This window comes from Diabrotica virgifera, chromosome 9, assembly GCF_917563875.1.
Source record: "Diabrotica virgifera virgifera chromosome 9, PGI_DIABVI_V3a".
In the NCBI taxonomy this organism is placed as follows: domain Eukaryota; kingdom Metazoa; phylum Arthropoda; class Insecta; order Coleoptera; family Chrysomelidae; genus Diabrotica; species Diabrotica virgifera.
Window position 1 is genome coordinate 18,229,233 of NC_065451.1, and position 20,794 is coordinate 18,250,026.

At 30.2% G+C, this 20,794-nt stretch overlaps 1 protein-coding gene across 9 annotated transcripts in view; it reads left to right on the top strand.

The window, feature by feature from the left end:
- The window catches only part of LOC114328495 (glutamate-gated chloride channel), a 713,764-nt gene that overhangs the window by 309,335 nt on the left and 383,635 nt on the right, over positions 1-20,794 (top strand). The gene's annotated exons all lie outside the window — the stretch shown is intronic.

The window sequence follows — 20,794 nt, forward strand, 5'->3', positions numbered from 1 at the left end:
CTAAAAGTTTATTATGGATATTTTCATAAATGTGACAGTTGTCAAAACTAAAAAACTGGCTGCAATTAAACAGAATCAAACTACTAAAAATTATTCTCACTGTAATAGTAGTCAAGGGCGCATCTGTTTTAAGATGGACGTTGAGAAGTGACTTAAATTTTTTTGCAGAAATTGCTTGAAAATAACTCGAATAATAATATTTGAGTTATCCTCCCACTTAAAATGGTCCGGAACATTGTTTAAATAATCAAAATGTCAAAATATGAAGGAAAAATTCGATTTTTTTATTGGATTTTTGATTATAATTAATAGTTACTATTCATTTCTGAGAAAAGTAGTACTGACATAAAAGTTGCGTAATTAAATTTCCTACAATATAGAATTGGTTAAAAATTTAAAAAATAGTCACCCTTGTTGCAAAATAAAAATAATTGCGAAAAAAATCATACAGAAACAAGTATTTGCATTTTACGTTTTTCAACCATTTATGATACACATATGACCTTCATATTTTACCCAGAAAAACTTTATGATATAGTAAAACAACACTGTAAATTCCATTAAGATCGGTTTAAAATATTTTTCAATCCAGTTTTCGCAAAAAAATTATTTTTAAAATGTTGCAGGACTGAAAATGAAGCAGATAGCAAGTTTAATTTTCTTTTGCTTATAGAAGTGTACTGAACCTTTTATTTTCAATTTGCAAAATTAAAATCGATTAATTACCACGGCGCCAGGGAATTTTTTAAATAAACATTAATTTTTGGTGCTACGCGCAGGACAGCGGTGTTCGATTCAAACAAGTTGATTTCCACCAAAATTTCTTCCAATTTTTATTTAATATATTATGTTCTTACTCTATATTTTGTTTTATTTTAATATTTTAATTCCACAAAAATCAAACTAATTTTATTATTGTTTGTGAAATATTGTTTAAACAATTTAGTCGAGGAAATGAAACGTTTTGGCTCGCAATTTTTTCGTCCAGCATGGATTTACTTGAAATTTTCACAGAAGGTAGGGAATAGTCCAAGGATCATTTTCTATATCATGCCGCTGTACGCTAAAACCTTGGGGGTGGTTGCCATCTCGAGGGGCGGGAATTTTTTATTACATTTTAACTATGTAAATCGGTGTAAAAAGTGATTCTAAGAAAAAAATGTTTTTTACATTTTCTTTGTAAAACTAATATTTTTCGAGTTATTCGTGCTTGAAAGTAACAGTTTTTGATGAAAGAATCGACTTTTTTAGAGGGTTTCTTGAGAATACCTCGAAAAATATGCATTTAATCAAAAAAACTGTAGATATTATAATTGTACATTTTAGTAACGCAAACCAAATTCTTTTTCTGTAATATCTTTAAGACCAACACAAACCGAGATACGGCATGTTAAAAGTTAGCTTTTTTCGTCAAATGCATAATTTGTAATCTTCAAAGTAAAATAACGGAAAAACTTTGCATTTTTCGAAATACTCTTTTTTCAAGTATACAGTTAGGTCTCTCAAAAAATAATAATAAAAAGTTTCTAGCCTGAAAATTAGGCGACTTATGATCAAAAAAAGGTCGGTACCTGCTTTTCTCTATGAAAAAATTAGTGAAAACAACCCCCTAACTACCCTCCTAATTAAAAATTGGTCTTTACCTTTCTGTAATTCCTTTTATATTTGTATTATAAATACACCCAAGATGTTTGACCTGTTTAAAAGACCTAATTTTAGAAAAATTGGAGTTTACAGAAAAATAATTTTTTTGGAATTTCTATTTTTTACCTTTTACTTCAAAATATCTCCGAAAATGGTGGAGATAAGAAAAAAATGATGGACTACTAAATTGTAGCTTTTTTAATAACTAAAATTCTCTTGTGCATAGATTTTCATTACAGTGAACAGTTAGCAAGATATAGCTGTTTAAAACCTCTATTTACGAGCAAACACCCCCTTATTCGAGCCCTTTAAACCCACCCTAATTAAAAACTAAGGGATCTTAGGGAATTTAGTTTACACAGTCTTATAACTCTTCAAAAATTCTACAAAGTTATTTTTGAATAAACTTTTTATCGCCAAAAATGAAGGAGCTATGTTTATAAAACGAATTTATTTTTTTCGAAAAATTCTGATAGTCCGCTTATGGATCATTTTCAATGTATGTATAATACCACAGAACTGGTTCGTATACTGGAAGATGACTAAAAAACTATTTGTATTTGTATTTGTACATATTTGTAAATTCGTATTTTTGTGTAAATAAATGTTTTTGTAATTCTTTAATTCTACTTTTTTTTCTGTATAGATCTATTAAAATATCAACTTATAAAAACTGTAATGTTATTAAGGGTGGTTTTTCAGGGTTGAAATATTATGATATTATATGCTAAAGTATAAAACAATCATTATTTAACCAATCAAAATCAAATATTACCCATATTAAAGTTTACAATGTTTTTATATAATTTTTGACAATAAGGGGTAGTTTACAACCCTAAAAATAATCAGCGCCCTTAAGCATGATATAGAATATGAAGAAAAAGGGTGAGATGATCCTAATCCCAAATTTTTATGTAAATCGATGCAAGCCGAAATTATTATTTTAGGATAAGTAAATTTTTTATATATAGCTTCAACAAGTGTGGTTTTAAGGGTTGAAATATTATGATAGTATATCTTAAAGCATAAAACAATCATTATGTAGCTAATAAGAACCAAATGTTGACAATATTAAAGTTTAAAATGTTATTTCATAATTTTTTACAATTAGGGGTAATTTTCACCCTTAAAAAACCAAAAGCGTACAACGGCTCAATATAGAAAATGAACTAGAGGGTGAAATGAGCCTAATCCCAAATTTTTGGGTATTTTTGTGTAAATAAATGTTTTTGTAATTCTTTAATTCTACTTTTTTTTCTGTATAGATCTATTAAAATATCAACTTATAAAAACTGTAATGTTATTAAGGGTGGTTTTTCAGGGTTGAAATATTATGATATTATATGCTAAAGTATAAAACAATCATTATTTAACCAATCAAAATCAAATATTACCCATATTAAAATTTACAATGTTTTTATATAATTTTTGACAATAAGGGGTAGTTTACAACCCTAAAAATAATCAACGCCCTTAAGCATGATATAGAACATGAAGAAAAAGGGTGAGATGATCCTAATCCCAAATTTTTATGTAAATCGATGCAAGCCGAAATTATTATTTTAGGATAAGTAAATTTTTTATATATAGCTTCAACAAGTGTGGTTTTAAGGGTTGAAATATTATGATAGTATATCTTAAAGCATAAAACAATCATTATGTAGCTAATAAGAACCAAATGTTGACAATATTAAAGTTTAAAATGTTATTTCATAATTTTTTACAATTAGGGGTAGTTTTCACCCTTAAAAAACCAAAAGCGTACAACGGCTCAATATAGAAAATGAACTAGAGGGTGAAATGAGCCTAATCCAAAATTTTTGTACAAATCGATGCTGGACGAAAAAATTGCGAGGTTTTGCCATTTTTTCAGCTTCATATCCTCGACTAATTGCATATGTTTAAAAATAATAAACTTTTATTCTCTAAGTTAAAATATATGATCAAAGAAAATTTTTGCTAAAAAAAGAGTTATTTCAAAGGATATATTATGTGTTTTTATTTTGCAATAAACAAATTTATTTATTTATATCGAAATGTAATAAAAATTAAAATGAATCAATCATTATCAAAGGTCATTTGAATGCCCAATCAGAGCAAACTATCCGCTGTCCTGCGCGTAGCACTAATAATTAATATTTATTTAAAAAAATTCGTGACGCCGTGGTAGTCAATCGATTTTAATTTTGCAAATTGCAAATGAAAGGTACAGTGCACTTCTATAGGCAAAAAAAATTTAACTTGCTATATGAATTTTTTTTGCGAAAGCTGGATTGCAAATTTTATTTTGCAAAATCTATTATACCGATCTTAATGAAATTTACAGTATTGTTTAATTGTATCATAAAGTTTTTCTGGTTGAAATATGAAGGTCCTAAGTGTAGCAAAAATGGTTGAAAAATGTAAAATGCGAATACTTGTTTTTGTATGGTTTTTTCGCAATTACTGCTATTTTGCAACAAGGGTGAATATTTTTTAAATTTTTAACCAATTCTATATTGTCGGATATTGCAAGAGAAGTGTAGGAAGGAGACGAATTTCGTGGTTGCGTAACTTGAGGGGATGGTACGGATGCACATCAACCGAACTGTTTAGAGCAGCAGCATCTAAGATCAGAATAGCCATGATGATTGCCAACATCCGTCGCGGAGATGGCACGTGAAGAAGAAGAAGAAGATATTGTCGGAAATTAGATTACGCAACTCCTATGTCAGTACAACGTTTCTCGGAAATGAATACTTTTAAAGTTGTAATCAAAAAACGAAGGAAAAAATCGAATATTTCCTTCATTTTTTGACATTTTGATTATTTAAACAATGTTCCGGACCTTTTTGAGAGGGAGGATAACTCAAATATTATTATTTGAGTTATTTTCAGGCAATTTCTTTAAAAAAATTAGAGTCACCTCTCAACGTCCAAATGTACTAATATTTTTACAGATGCGCAGAATTAAAAACGTGATGAAAAATCTTCATACACGATTGGAAGTTAAAATCATTAAAATATAATCGCTGTAATTTTTATTTCTGTAGCTTTCTAATGGTCAGAATCTCTATCAATGAAATAATCAATGAAACTGCACAAAAATTCCATTCAAAATATTTGTCATAAACATAAAACAATTATACAGAGATAGGGAAAATAAAATATTGTTTTATCAACCAAAGTACAACCTTTAATATTAGACATAGATAAGGAAATCTCATCTGATGAAGAAAAGGGAAATGTTGGGGATTAGTTTCATAATCTTCTACTAAAATCATTGACTTTTGAATATTCATATTTTTGACTAGAAGTGACTTATTGTCTGTAGGTGTTCTATGGTACATAACCTTTCCGAAATCCCGCTTGTTCAACAGATTGGTAACTATCGAATTTATTTGATAGTCTGTTATAGACCGGTCTGGTTAGACTCAAAAATAGGAGTGAGGTTACAATAATTACCATCAAGCTGAAAATTGGCAGGATTGTTCAAAATACCATCATAAATGAAATGTAAAAAGTTCTCATAAATCCGACCCGAGCTAAAAAATTTACGCGGGGTCAAAAGTCGCCAAATATGGTTTTTAGCGATTTTCAGCGAAACGGAAAGTTTTATCATAAAATTAGTTTTAACAAAAAATGTAGATTAGATAATTATCTATAGAAAATACTTTTTTTCGTAAGAACCACCGTTTTTGCAATACAAGGATTCAAAGAGTTGAAAGAGTTCTAATCGTCATAATATGTATTAGTACACCACGTATATACATCACTGAAGCTGTAATACAAGTAAACATAATAATATTCTATCGGTCAACTTAACTTATATTACACATAATAATACAAGATATTATAAATATGATAATGTTTCTACTCTACAGCTAGCTGTCTGCCGAGGGATGCAATGTATAAGCTGTATTATATTACGGTGGCAACAAAAAAATCTTTACAAAGTGGATGTAACGCGAAAATAATAAGAATTATTATTTTAATTTTACGGCTTATTCCCAACAAAAATTGATATGACAAAGTATTAACCTTTAATAACTCTTCTTGCTTTTGCGTCTTATTCAATTTGTAAAGATGTTTTTACGAATAAACACGTTCTATCGGTACGTCGGCTAATCTAATCACCCTACCTATTCTTTTCTCAGAAGGGTTTGAACATAATAATGAAAGCCAACTTTCTCGGCAAAATGTTTATTGCTAAGTACTAATAAAGATTTCAATATACAATAAACTTTATGCAAATTTAGTTTATTAACTATTATAAAAATTACACCGTTATCTTCCTGGGTGGCCCTTCAGGTAGATGACACACCCTCGAGGTATTAATTAGTCTTGAGTACTACTCCGAAGTGAATATACGTTTTAAACCTAATTTTAATTGAATGTGCTGAAGTTTTTAAAAAAACTAAAATTTAACTCAACAAGAAGTTATTTCCAACGGAATTAGCTTTCTTCTTTCTATGTATGGAGCGCCTAAAAAAAACTGCGTGCTTAGATAGGTTTCGATGTGCATGTTTCTTTAAAAATACTCGAAATAAAAAACAAGTGCCCATATCTTGTCTTCCTCCAACCACAGCGGCTGCTCATCAACATCATTTCGGGTATATTACCAAGTTCAAGTGTGGCTTGGTTATCAGCTAGATCCAAAAGACTGGGGATGGAAATTAGTCGACAGTTCATTAGTCACCAATTCAAACTTTACTCCCCCCTGCGCCGGAAAAACTCCTGAACACAATTTTTTGCAACTGTAAAAAGGGATGAAGCGCTAAATGTGGATGCAAAAAAGTTAGACTGTTTTGTTCGGTAGCATGCACTAATTGTCAAAACCGGTCGTGCTCCAAAATTAGTCTAGGCGTCAAATAGAGGTCACCGTGTCCTTTTCAATTCTGATGGACAAACTCAACGGTTTCTTATGGATTTTTGGCTGCTGATTACGAATTTCGAGGGTGGAATTCGATCCGAGTGGTCAAAAAATTGTTATAAACAATTTAATTGTTTATAAATTGTTTATACGGTTCTGGCTCATAAACTGAAAGAGATATAAAATAATGTTTCAAATAAAATTTCTTCGTTATTAAAAAACGAAGAAAAAACGTTTACTAAACTTAAATCCAACAATTAGAACTCAAGATATTGTAAAATTAGTGCACAATGCAAATTGCAAAATAAGTATTTTTCGAAGCTTTATCGATCGTAACTCGGCTTCTACGCACCAAAATGAGCCTTAGAAGGTTTTATTTTAAAGACTGGTGAATATTCTTTCAAACAAAGTTTATTAAATTACTTTGTCTTTATTTATTTTAAAGTTATATCCGTTTGAAGTTAAAATTTTCTTAAAAAAATTGTACATTAATTTGTTTATAAGGGTTTCAAGCAAATTTGAGCTATAAACATCTATACTTTAATTAACAATAATGATAGAAGAACTCAAAAGGAATATTTTGAGCTTAAGAAAATGTTCGTATGTTTATTTTGGGCCAAGATACCGATATTTTAATAGCGCGCTCTTAGTCGCGAGATTGGCTCACCGCGTAAAGGTTCACGTGCTTACTTCTCGATGCAAATTATAATTTCTATGTATATAGGTTATCTTCATTTTTCATTTTTGAAGATTCTAATAAAATTTTATCATATAATTCTTATAATTAAATCATCATACTGTACCTCGTATCACCTTTCATTCTATTTAATTTGTCCTCTATTTTTTGTACTAAATGAGAAAAAAAAAATAAAAATTGATATTTCAGAAATATAACTAAAAAGTAAGTTAATATTATTTATTAATACTATTTTTACAAACATTATCTTTCGTGAATCTGCATCGAAATATGCAGAGAATCTCAGATTTTTTACATCTGCATAAGTTCTTAGAGCAATTTTTACAGTTACATGGTGGTACTAAGTCTGTTCTTGTAGGCAGTAAAACTAAAACTTTCTGGGGCTTCAGTCTAATTATCTATATGATGTGGACTAACCACATATAAAGTGGATCTAGTTCTTTTGCAACATCATCAAGGCACGTCAATTGTGTGTATACCGCCACAACATAAATGCTCGTTTTATATGCAATGATGATGCTGTAAAAAAACTCAGTCCATTTTTATATGAATATCACATATTTGCTCATTTGCATGCGTAGAAGCCGAGTTATCATCGATAAAGCGTCGAAAAATACTTACAGTCGATTTTGGCCTCATAGCGCGCCATTAAAATATCGATATCTTGACCAAAAATAAACTTACGAACATTTTAAAAAGCTGAGAATGTTCCTTTTTAGTGTTTCTATCATTATTGGTAATTAAAGTATAAATGTTTACAGCTTAAATTTACTTGAAACTCTTATAAACAAATTAATGTAAAATTTGTTTAAGAAAATTATAATTTCAAACGGGTATAACTTTAGAACAAATGAAGATCAAATAATTTAACAAACTGTCTTTGGAAGCCTATCAATAAAGCTTTAAAATGAGACCTTCTAAGGCTTATTTTCATGTGCAGAAGCTGAGTTACGATCGATAAAGCTTTGAAAAATACTTATTTTGCAATTTGCAATTTGCATTGTGCACTAATTTTACAATATATTGAGTTCTAACTGTTGGATTTAAGTTTAGTAAATGGTTTTTTCTTCGTTTTTTATTAACGAACAAATTTTATTTGAAACATTCTTTTTTATTCCTTTTAGTTTATGAGCCAGAGTCTTATAAACAATTTATAAGCAATCAAATTGTTTATAACAATTTTTCGACCACTCGGATCGAAATCCATCCTCGAAAGTCGTAATCAGCAGCCAAAAATCCATAAGAAACCGTTGAGTTTGTCCATCATAATTAAAAAGGACACGGTGACCCCTCTGGCGCCTAGACTAAAGGTTGAATCACAAAAAATTATTGAGGATTGAGGATTCAATTGATTCTATCGAGGAGCCATGCGATGTGTCATTATTGGGGCAATTTACTTGCACTTAGGATGAACAAGAGGAAGAAGAACAAGGAGAAGAGGAAGCAGAAATACCTATTAGAAAATTATGAACCAGTTGGGTAAATTTCCATTTTTCTTTTAATTTATACCGCATTTTATAACTTTTGTCATTTTTAAACCTTGCCAATTAAATATCAATTATTCAATAGCTTCAAATTAAACACAATCGTAACAGATCCGTGGAATAGGCCTACTGGGGAAACCACGTTAAAAAAACGCGCTAAGTACATTACCTCATAGGTGATGTGCAAACGTGAGCGCATATTATGACGATTACAACTTTTTGAATCGTTGTATCTCAAAAACCGTGGCTCTTTTGTGGTGAGGAAAAGAGTAACATTTTTTATAGATAATTATCTAATCTACATTTTTTGTTAGAACTAATTTTATGATAAAACTTACCGTTTCGCTGAAAATCGTTAAAAACTATGTTTGGTGACTTTTGACCCCGCGTAAATTTTTTAGCTCTGGTTGGATTTATGAGAACTTTTTAGATTTCATTTATGATGGTATTTTGAACAATCCTGCCAATTTTCAGCTTGATGGTAATTTTTGTATCCTCAGAAGTGTAAGTTGACCGGAGTATTAGTAATTATTTTGGTAAGCAATTTGTACGGATATGGTAACAAGCTTATTAGTCTGTAATTTGCGAGTTTGTGTTTGTCTCCTTTCTTGTGTAGTAAAGGTACATGCGCATTTTGATAAGAAGTTGGAATTGCACCCACAAAGAGATACTTGTTCGTTAAAATTTTAATTGCCTCCAAAATTGTTTGACTTCCAGCTGTAATCATCTCCTTTGCCTTTGTTATTCCGTCATCTCCAGAAGTGTTTCCATTTTCATCTGTTTTAAGGCAGTTATAATAAATTAAATGCACAATAACAAAAAAGCAAAAGTACTGATCTGATTATATAAATTAAATTTCCAACAACAACTAAAATATTTAAAGGCGAATAACAAAATATTTTCAGTCCTTGACCAAGTTTGGAATAAAAAGTAAAATGGTTATATCCTGTCACGAAAATCAGATAACTCCAAATTAATATCAACACATTTGTAGCTTGTAATAATTTACAATGTTCCAACATGTTTATAAATTTCTAAAATATATTATTCATAACAATACAACAACCTTCTTTTTTAGGTATTTTGAAGGTAGTTTAATTACGGGTTACATGGTAAAAACAATAGGGCATGTCGTTTTTAAAATATCCTCAAAATTTGTTTTATTGTACGTAATTATAGAAGAAAACTTTAGGTGGGTGGATTATGATAAAAGTTATTTATGTGCCAAGGTCAATGAAATATACATTATAACTTTCTTTATTAACCACAAAGGGGCAAAATGTGGCTCCAATATTTTTTAGATGCATTCATTTTTTTCGAATCCTGAGAAAACGAAAAAGTATTTTTGAAAAATTTAAACGCAGAATGAAAGATTGCATTATTACCGAAGGCCGACGTAGTAAAAAAAACAATTAAAAAAAGTATAAAAAAAAACAAAAAAAAAATAAATTACAAAAAGAAATATTTACATACAAAACAGTGTATTTTTTAGATAATAGTATATTAGTTTGTTATGTACATGGTACATATATTTACAGTTACAAATACAGAAAAAATTCCTCTGATTGAAAAAAAAATGTTTGTTTTTAAAATAAATTGTCTGGCTAATTGGCTCAGCCAAGGCCATCAAATTCACACAAAAAAAATACCGAGGGCCGAAAGTACCTGAAAACTTCTATAATGTTTATTATAATGAGTTACGGGGGTGAAAAAAAGAGAATATTTAGTGTGATTTTTAATTTCAAATATCTCATGCAATAGAATTTTTTTGGTTATTCTAAGAGTCTTTCGGCCGATTTTGCATTTTGCCAAGAAGTTGGAATTGCACCCACAAAAGACACTTGTTCATTAAGAATTTAACTGCCTCCAAAATTGTTTGACTTCCAGCTGTAATCATCTCCTTTGTCTTTGTTTTTCCGTCATCTCCAGAAGTTTTTCCATTTTTCGTCTGTTTTAAGGAAGTTATAATAAATTAAATGCACAATACTAAAAAAGCAAAAGTACTGATCTGGTTATATAAATTAAATTTCCAACAACAACTAAAACATTTAAAGGCAAATAACAAATATTTTCAGTCCTTGACCAAGTTTGGAATAAAAAGTAAAATGGTTATATCCTGTCACGAAAATCAGATAACTCAAAATTAACAGCAACACATTTGTAGCTTGTAATAATTTACAATGTTCCAACACGTTTCTAAATTTCTAAAATATATTATTCATAACAATACAACAACCTTCTTTTTTAAGTATTTTGAAGGTAGTGAGTGTAATTAGGAGTTACATGGTAAAAACAATAGGACATGTCGTTTTTAAAATATCCTCAAAATTTGTTTTATTGTACATAATTATAGAAAAAACTTTAGGTGGGTGGATTATTATAAAAGTTATTTATGTGTCAAGGTCCTTGAAATTTACATTGTAACTCTCTTTATTAAGGACAAAGGCGCAAAATGTCGCTCCAATGTGTTTTAGGTGCATTAATTTTTTTTGAATCCTGAGAAAACAAAAAAGTATTTTTGAAAAATTTAAACGCAGAATGAAAGATTGCGTTATTACCGAGGGCCGAAAGTCCCTGAAAACTTCTATAATGTGTATTATAATGAGTTACGGGGGTGAAAAAAAAAAGAGAAAATTTAGTGTGATTTTTAATTTCAAATATCTCATGCAATAGAAATTTTTTGGTTATTCTAAGAGACATTCGGCCATCGGTAATTATGTAATCTTTCATTCTGCGTTTACATTTTTAAAAATACTTAGTTTTCTCAGGATTCGCATTCTCAGGATGAATGCATTTAAAACACATTGGAGCGACATTTGTATAGCATCCATAGAAGAATGTACTTTTCTTACAAATTCAACAAATGTTTTCTTGATATGGTCACTCAGGCATATTATACAAAATTTGCATCGAAAAATATTGAAGGAACTACCACATCCCTGGAAAATTGTCTCGTGAACTTCCATGACCCAAAAAATACTCATGCTCGTTGATTGAAATTCAGCATGCACAAACCAATTCAAATTCAATTTTATTTTCGTCGTTCGGAATAGTGTTGAAACTTTTGGGTCGTTTGGGAAAACAGCAGGATTGAAATTATTGCAAATTACGAATGAAATAAAGTCAACAAATCCATCGATTCGAAGTGCTCCAATGGCCAATGTATGAGAGAGCAAATACGGCTTTTGTTTTAGATGAAGTGACAATTACGGTCTGCATTCATTTCATTGTGACATTTTACTTTGTGTTTTTGCTTGAATTTAACGATTGATTTATAGCTTTTAATCAGGGATTCCCGAAATGTGCTCCACGGTCGCCGTGAAGATAAACAAGAGCAATAAACAAGGCACCCTTTTTTGTAGAATCGACAACCTGCTTTATTTTCAATCATTCTGTCAATCATTTCTTTTGATATGAAAAAATCCACATCAGTCTCGCCATGTTCACAATTCATAACCCATATGCCAGGTTCCATAACCTCAGGAAAAGACAGATCACTAGGAAATACTGGCCGTCATTTTCATTGTGCTCTTTTTCACCATAATCCTTCTCTCAGACAATTACTCCGGCAACACATTTATCAGGTAACATGGATATGAAACAACAGCATGGCCGTCCAACGGTGTTCATTCCCTCTGTTACGCAGTGCGTGGAATACGCTCACAATTGCATAAATCATGGTTTTGCCCTTCGCAAAAACCAAACTACCTTGGGGATAAGCCTGATATCTAAATCATGTCATCGATGCGTTCTCGCAGTATCCTTTCATATCGATCTTGATACTACAATAATTATGGAATTAGTGTTTTTACTGTATCAAAAAATATTTTAAAATTTTCACATACTTACTGTCCAATTAGTGCAGTCACTGAAGGTTTTCACCTCCGATTTGGTTGAACCTCCATCGATTTTCATGAAAATTGGTGAGCAGTTAGAGGATATCTCAAGGAACAAAGGTGGCATGATGCCAACTTGCGCTTTTACCCTGGGGGTGGATGCCACCTCTTTTCTTGGGCGAAAATTATTTTTTTAAAAATAATACCATAAATCGATAGAGGGACACATTCTAAGCAAAATTTGTTATATTAAGTTATTAACATAAATCAATACTTTTTGAGTTATTGAAGATCAAAGATTTTATTTTTTCGTAAAAAATGCATGTTGTAAAGCTGTTTTTCACGTATAACTCAAAAACTATTGGCTTTTAAAAAAAGTTATTCTTACCAAAATTAAACACAATAAAAAATTGAAGTTCACTCAAAGTACTACACTAATGTTAATTCAAAGTGAGTTATGGGTAATTGAATGTATATTATTTTCGATGAGAACTCAAATCTAAGTATTCAAGCTTAAATAACTAGAAAACGATGCATTTTATAAAATATACTTGCTAAACACGTATCAAAGTACTTCAGAATACCTAACAAATGAGCTCTAGAAGAAATTAACAGCATCAAAATTAAGCAAGTTATTATGAAACTAAGAGAACCCTTTCGAATTTTTTAGGAAAAAGTGAAAAATAAAACATACGCCATTTCCACAAAAATTAAAATTTATACTAATCCTTACAAAATTTTTTTTGTATTAGCTTAAGTTATGATTTTAACAATTTTCACCGGTTTAGAGGGCATATTAAAAAAAAGATATAATTTAAAAAAATCTGAATTTTTAAAATTATCGACATTTTCATTTTCTTCCGATAATAACTATAAAAATACTCAATAAATGTAAAAAATAATAAATAACTAAATTTTAGTTTTTCCTATACCAAATATTGTACCTTTTTACCATTTGTGCAGGGTGAAAAATAACCGAGATAGAAACGTTTAAAGCTTAAATTTTGCTGCGAGAACCACGTAACCGTAGCCATTTAATCTTTGATTTTTAAAAAAGTAAGGGGTTTAAAAGATTAAATTCAACGAGTTTTAATAGACTTTGGAATTGCCTTTCAGACTGTTTGCCTTCAGATATCAGGCGAACCTGATATCTTAAAAATTAACGGAGTTATTAAAAAAAACCATAAAATTTTTTGGAAAATTTTTTAAAAGATAAAGTTTGAAAAATTTTTGGAGCATAAATTTTAATGCTATGAACTTGTTCCGTATCTCGTTTGATAGATATTTTTAAGTAATTTCACATATGTTTAATAAGTTTATGTTATAAAATGCATCATTTTCCCGTAATTTAAGCTTGAATACTTAGATTTGGGTACTCGCCGAAAAAAATATGCATTCAATTACCTATAACTCACTTTTAGTTAATATTAAAAGGTTTTTTTTAGTAAGGAGTTTATTTAGTTTTCTATTATCTTCAATTTTGATAATTATAACTTTTTTGTAAAAACTTATAGTTTTTGAGTTATCTATGAAAAATCGGTTAAAAACATGCATTTTTCTTAAAAAAATTAAAATTTTTGATCTTTAATAACCCAAAAAGTTTTGATATATTTTAATAACTTTATATAACAAATTTTGCTTAGAATTTGTCTCCCTATCTAATTATGGGGTTATTTATAATAAAATAATTTTCACCCCAGAATAGGGGTGGCATCCATCCCAGGCTAAAAGCGCAAGTTGGCATCATGTCACCCTTGTTCCTTAAGATATCCTCTAACTGCTCACCAATTTTCATGAAAATCTATGGAGGTTCAACGACATCGGAGGTAATAGCTCATATCCACCTTCAGCAACTCCACTAATATTTAACTCAAGCTATTACTTTTATTTTCAAAAATATCGGTAGAAACAATTTAACATTCGATAAAAGGCTGTCTTTTTAACAATAAATAATTTTTGGAAAATTTTTAAACACGTAATAAATATGTTACAAAGGAATACGCATTAGGTGGACATTTTTTACCCACCCTTGGGCGTTTAAGGGTTAAACTTACGAGGTTTTGTCCCATAAAAATGCTACTTACGAGGTTTTGTAACTTACAATCATACTTAGGTTTTTTATAGATGTCGGTAGTACTATTAAATTTAAATATATACTTACAAACTTTGGTAGTTTAAAAGATATGCAAAAGTATAAACCAACAAAGTATAAAAGTCATAATGGACCAAAAATCGACTTACGAGGTTTTGCAGTTTAACCGTCGATACGCTAATTTGTTCTACACCGTTATTTTATTTCCTGTACAATTTTTATAATTATTTTATTTTATGTCCTCAAGTAATCGGGAAAAATGCGATTAAGTATATCTTATTTGTAACCATATCGTAGATCATAAAAGTGTTACACACAAGTATTGACTTCCATCATAATACCATTAGAACATTTTTATTGATTAGTTTACCAACTCATTACTATAAAATGAGACAATTATCGGTCAATTCTAAAAAATTGTTATATAGTTTAGGTATCTATTTCTGGTTGATCAATATTTAAGTAGTTGTTTATTGAAATTTATTTTAATGATCCATTTATATTAATTTATTTAAAGATTTAATATATTTATAATTAAACAGTTAAATAAATCATGTTACGTTATTATTTTTGTGACTGATATTATTTTACATTAGTCAGATTCTAAAAATATTTTTTCTACAACCGTGTTAAAAATGCAATTTTTAGCACTCCATAGGAGCGTTAAAAATGCTACTTTAAGGCACTAGTGCTTTAATAGTTATTTTCCTAACAAGTGCAGAAAGTCATACTTTTCCGCACGCGACTGCAGTTTGCCGAACGATGCGAAGCGGGAGTTCGGCAAGCAGTCGAGTGCGGAAAAGAGACTTTCTGCAAGAGTTAGGAACAATATTTTTTCTATGAGTCTTTAAAAAATGACCAAATCTTAATTAATTAATTTAATTAATATGAAAATACATACACAAATTAATTCTTTGACAAGGTTGTCAAAACCAAACTTTCAATATAATTAGTTAGCATGACGACGATCTTTTTTCCATGACGATGATTCAAAACGATTGTTATTGTCTACCGATTTTACTTTCGAATATTATGTCAAAATAATTTTATTTCATCGAATTGTCGCGTTAATTTCATTAAAACAGGAACACAATAAGATACATTTGAAATAAAATAGTAAATAATATCTAAATATTAGTTTATTGCATGTATTATAAATATTTTAAGGCCATATTAAAATATCTACACGCGTGCGGAAAAGTAAAACGCGTGCGGAAAAGTGAAACTTTCTAAACTAAAACGCGTGCGCGAAGGTAAACATTTTTGCACGCCGTAGAAAATAGTTATTTTCCTAACTAGTGCGGAAAGTGATACTTTCCCGCACACGACTGCCGTTGATCCGAACGACGCGATAGCGGAGTTCGGGCAAGCAGTCGAGTGCGGGAAAGACACTTTCCGCATGAGTTAGGAACAATATTTTTTCTACGGCCGTGTTTGGCTGTATTTAAAATTTAAATATTTAAAATATTTAAATTTTTATTTACTAGTAAATACAACAAAATATTTTGTGAAAAAAGAAGAACGTCTATTTATTGCTTCGTAATATTAAAGATAAATGACCAATTCGCAGCATTCTGCAAATTTATAACGGATGCAAGCTGATCCTTGAATTGGCACTGTGTATTCTCCCTCTACCTGTGCTCGCTGTGATCACTCGACGTAGATGTAGATGGTTCTAAAGAATCGATATTTAAAATTTTGTTACATACATCTCTTTTTTGCTTTTCAGAGTCTTCTTGGTAACCTTCGGCTACAGAAGTTGTTTTCCAATCTCCTACACTGTTACTAATAAACCAAGTATAAAAGTTATACTGAGAATAAATCAGCTATAAGCAAAATCACTACCAATAAACATGGAATAACTTAGGTATAGGTTATACTTGGTATAAGAATTTAGTCCAAGTTTATACCGACCCACACCCTTGTTTAAGTCTGGTATAACCTGTTTTATGACTGTCAAAGTCATCAGAGACAAAAATATATTATTTTTCGATTTGTTTTGTGAGTAGATATATAATAAAAAAAATGTGTTTAAGAGGTATTGTGGCTAACGAGGAAGTTGATAATTTAATTAACATGATGGAAAATACACGAAAAAGGAAAACTTTCAAAGAAAGCATAAATTATTTTTCAAAGAACGCCGAATAAAAATCCGGTTACCTAAAGATGATGTAAGATTTTTAGAAAAATTAGTAGGTGATTCACTTATTGTGAACAAGCGAGGAGGAGGATTATCCTCTACTCTACAAGAAAAATAATGTCTTTATTTTCTATAATATGTAGAAAATCTCTCACAATTTTCTTCAAAATATGCTGAAATTAACATATTTACATTGCATTTATAAGTAAAATAAATTAAGTTGTTTACTTTTTCTTCACTTTCCCATTTAATGTAACGTTCTGTTTTATTTGAAGCCTTTTTATGAAATACTCAAACTCAATATACAACATACGAAATAACGATTTATTAAAATATAGCAGAGAATACAACGGCCATAGTCCATCAAAAAATTATGTAAACTACATATTTTTTGAGTTTATACGACTCATAAAGGAAAAAGAAACTGCGGGTAGTTCATCAAAAAATGACCGAATTTGGTGTGTTAGTTATAGAGAAAAGTCAAAATTGACATATTTCACCCAATATATCGTTGGTTTATGCATTTGTGTAGAAGATTGCGGCGTTGCCAAACTATTATTTCGGAATAAAGTGGGAATACTTATAACTAACTTATACCGAGTTTATTGGTAACAAATTATTTTCGTATTATATCTACTTTATACTTAGGATAACTATTCTAGATATAAATACGGAATAACCTTAGAATACGAGTGTTTTATTAGTAAGGCAGTTAGACGTTTTATATTTGTAATCGTTTCTCCAGAATCGGCTAGGAAGGTTGCTGATGAGCGTCTGTAGCTGTGTCCTGTGTAACGTTCAGGATTGGGTAGATCCAAAAAGGCTGCAATTTCGGAGAGGATTTTTCCAAATGTATTTTTTCCTACACATTGCACTGTACATTTTTCCTTTCTGAAATTTTATAAACAAACGCCGATGAGTTGTGGTTGAAGGTCGTAAACTGACGTATTCTCTGTATAGCTTCAAAAACATTCCATTGTTTATTTCTTCTGAGACAACAAATGATCTCGCCGAGTTGTTTTTGGAGTCCGTAATTTTGACGATTATTAGATTTCCTTTGTCTTCAATATCATCGAGAATGATTTTCGTAAGTTCGGCTCTACGACAAGCCCAAGATAAACCAAAAATGTTAACTACTTTTATCATAAGATATATCTCCTTTGGTGCGTCTAACATAAATTTGGCTATATTTTCTTTACTAAAAAATTTTGCTTTTTGTGTTCGAAAACCAATATTTTGTTTTTTCAAAAAAGTTGTTAATTTATAAAACTTACTTATATCAATATTGTGCTTTATTTTCATTAAAATTTTGAATCATGGAATAGCGTGACCAAAGTGTGTTTGATGCTGCTAAATTCTAAAAAGTATGCCAAAAATACTTCCTCTTTATAGCTCCTTACTTTAATGGATTCGCACCAGTTCACAAAATGGACAAATTGTTTTTGATACCTCTCTTTGGATTTGGCAGGCAACAAATTTAAATTTGCTTCCGCAGCGGCTATCAAGACAGCTTCCGGGATCTCTTCGTCCGATGAATCCATGTAATTTTTTAAAAATTGCAGCGAAAACACACAAATGCATACGTTGTTTGACAAGGTTGTCAAAATCAAACTTTCAAAATTGGTTACTATGACGACGATAATGGTTTCAATGACGACGATATTCAAAACCATTGTGATTGTCCACTGATTTGACTTATGAATGTTATGTGAAAATAATTCTGTTTCAAAGAATTTTTGCGTTAATTTCATTAAAATATAAACACAATAAGATAAATTTGAAATAAATTAGTAAATAATATCTAAATATTAGTTTATTGCATATATTATAATATATTATAATGCCATATTACAAGGTATTCTACTTTACCGCACTAGTGCGGGAAAATTGACTTTCCCGCACTAGTGCGGGAAAGTGCAACTTTCGGAAACAAAATGCGTGCGAGAAAGTGACTGTTTAGGCACGGCCGTAGAAAAAATATTTTTTAAGGCACTACAGTTCGTATTGACCGTATAGGCAATTTTGATGTTATGTCAAAAAAATATAAAAATGAAATGTCAGTCAAGTTCAAGTAAAAGTTTTTGTAGATATTGTCCTGTAATTACGTTTGTAGAAAAAATATTGTATGATATGCGTGGCCCCTCCGTGGCTCAGTGGTAAGAGCGCCTGCCTTTGGATCGAAAAAATCCGAAAGGTTGTGGGTTCGAATCTCACCAGCGTCAGGGATTTTTCATTTATTATAAATTAACAAATGAATATAGTTTCTGTCCTTGTGGGATCGGTACTCACCGGAGGGACCGCAGATGTTCGGATACAATTAGCGTCTCTTTGCAAAGACAATGACGTCGACTTTGCAAAGTAACAAGACACTTACTTAACATACACACGACACATGACACTAATACTCATGTTGTGACTGGCTGAATGACATAAAGTCCATGCCATTAAAAAAAATGATGCGTATTAAAAAGTACATTTTTTAGGCACTCATGTGAATTGCAGAACTCGCTATCGCTTATTCTGCGTGCCTGCGAAACTTTCACATGCATGCCTTAAACGTGTACTTTTAACACTTATATCATAAATAACTATTAATTGGTTTTTCAATTCGGGCAAAATTTGTTTTACCGGGTGTCCACTTATATTTTCCCCCATTTTAACTGCCTATAACTTCTAAACGGTTCAAGATAGAAATATGCGGTTTTCGCTGAAATGTTTTATTTCAGTAAAAGTTTCGTCTGAATGGATTGAATTTTTTATATCGCTTTCAAATACGAAATAAAAAATGGCGGATTTTTCAAAAAAAAACTTTGTTGACTTTTTTTTAATGGAACACCCAGTATATTTTCTTGTAAATTGAAAGAAAGGTCATTCACCTATCTAGCGATATAAAGTTTTTCAAAATCGGTTTTTTTTTAAATGAGGGGTGCAACGTGGATATCACATACCTAAATAACATAACTGAGCAAAATGATTTTATGTTATGTGATTTCCACATTGCATCTCTCACTTTAAAAATTAATTGCTCAGTCATTTGGCAACCGATTTTAAAAAATTTTATATCGCTGGATAGGTAAATCACCGTTTTTTCAAAACTCAAAAAAATATACTGGGTGTTTTAATAAAAAAAGTCAACAACGTTTTTTTTTTTCAAAAATCCGCCATTTATTATTTAAAAGCGATAAAAAAAATGGTCGTTTACCTAAAAACTTGAAAAAACGGTGATTTATGTATCCAGCGATATAAAATTTTTTAAAATTGGTTGTCAAATGACTGAGCAATTAATTTTTAAAATGAGAGATGCAATGTGGAAATCACATAACTTGCTTAGTTATGTTATTTAAGTATGTGATATCCACGTTGCACCTCTCATTTTAAAAATTAATTACTCAGTGATTTGACAACCGATTTTGAAAAACTTTGTATCGCTAGATAGGTGAATGACCTTTCTTTCAATTTACAAAAGAATATACTGGGTGTTCCATTAAAAAAAAGTTAACAAAGTTTTTTTCAAAAATTCGCAATTTTTTATTTCGTATTTGAAAGCGATATAAAAAACTACATCCATTCAGATAAAAGTTTTACTAAAATAAAACATTTCAGTGAAAACCGCATATTTCTATCTTGAGTCGTTTAGAAGTTATAGGCAGTTAAAGTGGGGGAAAATATAAAAGTGGACACCCGGTATTTAAATTATTTTTGAATTGTGTAGGAAATTAATAAAATTCAATTTTTGGATTCGCCTAAGAGTGTACCGATACCAAAAATGTATTAGGTATAATAATTGTAGGGGAGGAAAGTATGCTAAATGTGCAGTCACTCGAGCGCTTTGGCGACCTATTGGGTTGTGAAGAGTATGTCCTACAACCACAAAAGTTAAGTTGTTTTCCATTTTAGTGGGGACTTTCCATTTTTTAATTAAATTTTCCATTTCCAACAACCGTTTTTTACGATTATAGCGCCATCTATCCATAATTTGAAAAAGTCTAGAATTAAAGTAACTTATTTTTACGTAAGGAATCCAAATCTGCAATAAAAAATGGGGGCTC